This window comes from Hemicordylus capensis, chromosome 1 (genome assembly GCF_027244095.1).
Source record: "Hemicordylus capensis ecotype Gifberg chromosome 1, rHemCap1.1.pri, whole genome shotgun sequence".
Taxonomy (NCBI): domain Eukaryota; kingdom Metazoa; phylum Chordata; class Lepidosauria; order Squamata; family Cordylidae; genus Hemicordylus; species Hemicordylus capensis.
In genome coordinates, this window is record NC_069657.1 from 31,150,763 (window position 1) to 31,153,128 (window position 2,366).

Genomic DNA, 2,366 nt, shown 5'->3' on the forward strand with positions numbered 1-2,366 from the left:
CTATGCTGCAACCTTAACAACATAAGAACAGCCCTGCTGGATCAGGCCTGAGGCCCATCTAGTCCAGCATCCTGTTTCACACAATGGCCCACCAGATGCCATTGGGAAGCACACAGGCAAGAGCTGAGGGCATGCCCTCTCTCCTGCGGTTACTCCCCTGCAACTGGTATCTCCTGCTGAGATCTTCTGCATGCAAAAGAGATGCTCTTACCACTGCTCTTCCAAGTTGTTATCACTGGCTGGCATCAGTTCTCAGAGTTTCAGGTAGGGGTCTTTCCCAGAGATGCCAAGTATTGAAACTGGGACCTTCTGCATGCAAAGCAGATGCTCTTCCACTGAGCTACAGTCTGTCCCCTTGATCGACACTTAAGTTTTGGACAGATGAAAGAAATAACTCCTTCACTCATTCGATTTTGGAATTCGGCACCACCAGATGTGGTGGCTAAGATTACTTTAAAAAGAGACTAGGCAGATTCAGGAGAGATGAGAGGCCTATCTGTGGTTATTTACCATGGTGGCCACATGGAATCTCCAAGATGCCACTGAGTACAAGTTGCTACAGGGCAACAGCAGGGAAGGGCTGTTACTTTCATGCCCCACTTGCGGGCTTCTCAGATGCATCTAGTTAGCCACTGTGAGAAGCAGGACACTGGATTAGGTGAATCTCTGGTCTGATTCAGCAGAGCTCTTCTTATATTTTGTGATTATGTGTTACGGGGTTGGAGGTCTAGTATGTTCATGGCCATATTGTGTTTGAAGATTTGGGAGCTGTTCTCTTCAGTTGCCTTTCCTACAAAGTCTGTACTATCATATTCTGGCTACAGAGTTGAGGCAAAATCTCTCATTTACGTAATATGGATATGTCAAATAAGTATTTGTTGTGTGCACATTACTTACCTGACATGTATATATTATCATGTTCATGACTGCATATATTATCATGTATATATTATCATGTTCATGACTGCATATAACAGTTGCAGGCATTGAGGAGCTGGGATTGAGCACCCCTTTCTGTTACATGAACGGAGGTAAGCACATTAACCAGTGACGCTGTCCATTGGTGCATCAGTATTGTCTACACTGACTGGCAGCAGTCTCCAGGGTTTTAGCGAAGGGTCTTTCCCAGCCCTACCTGGAGATGCCAGGGATGGAACCTAAGGCCTTCTGCATGCAAAGCAGATACTTTGCCTCTCAGCTTCAGCCCCAACCTACTTTGCCAGACTTGGGAGAATAAAATGGGTGTGTGGGAATACACCACTCTGAGCTCCTTGGAGGAAGGGTGGGATACAAATGCAATAAATAAAATTATGACACTATAAGCTTTTATGTTTTTAATGCCATATCCTTTGGCCAATAAATTCTTTTAATGGTTTTTATTCTTTTCGTCGAGGGGCATGCACATTCTGACAACTTAAAGCTAAATATACATCTCTGCTGCCACCATTGTATATACATTTTGTGCAAATTGAGAAAATAACATGGTGTGTGTAATTTCATCAGACTGGAGGGATCAGTCTAAGATTCGCATCTGAAGATTAAATGGTGCAATTACTGTGGCAGTCCCTCTTTCTGGAACCCCTTCAGTCAAAAGACCAGGCGACCATAATTGAGGATTCTAGTGGAATAGAGATGTAACAAAAAATGTTCTCAACCGCCGAGATTACATCATCTTCCTTTCAAAAGATCCCATCTTGCTCACTCCCAAAGCCAGAGAAACCACAGCTTGCTTTTTATGTCATAGAGATCAGTGACATTGTACAGATGAACAAAAAACAAACAAAACACAATTAGGGCTTATAAGGATTAGTATGTATATACATATGTGCTTACTTGCACACCCAGAAGGAGAAGGGAAAGGCTTAGTGGTTTGAACTTCAGCTTAGTCTCTTGACTAGCGCCACTAATTCATGTATCAGTAGAGAAGATTTCAGCCACTCTTTTTTCGAAGGGAAGAAGAAAGTCCTGGGTTTTTACAATACCTTCGAAAAAAGGGTGGCTGCAATCTGCTCTACTGATGATACACAAATTAGTGTTTCATGTAATTGCTACAAGTCACATGCTTTTTGTGACTTGGAGCAATTAATGTACATTGTTTTAGTGCTTGTCACTCGACGGTTTGGATTCACTGGTGTCTGAAGTACTGTGCAACATTTCACTTGCATTTTAATGCAATGTGTGCACAGTTATGCAAGAGTGTGCTTGCGCAAACACAGAAAACTGCACACAGTTGCACCACGGTCGGCCGTTACTCCCAATGGCCATCCATCGCACAATTGCATTTGCACAATTTTGTGCATTTGTGCACGAGTAATCAGGCACAACCGTGCACACATTTTTGATAAAAATACACACAGAACATTGTG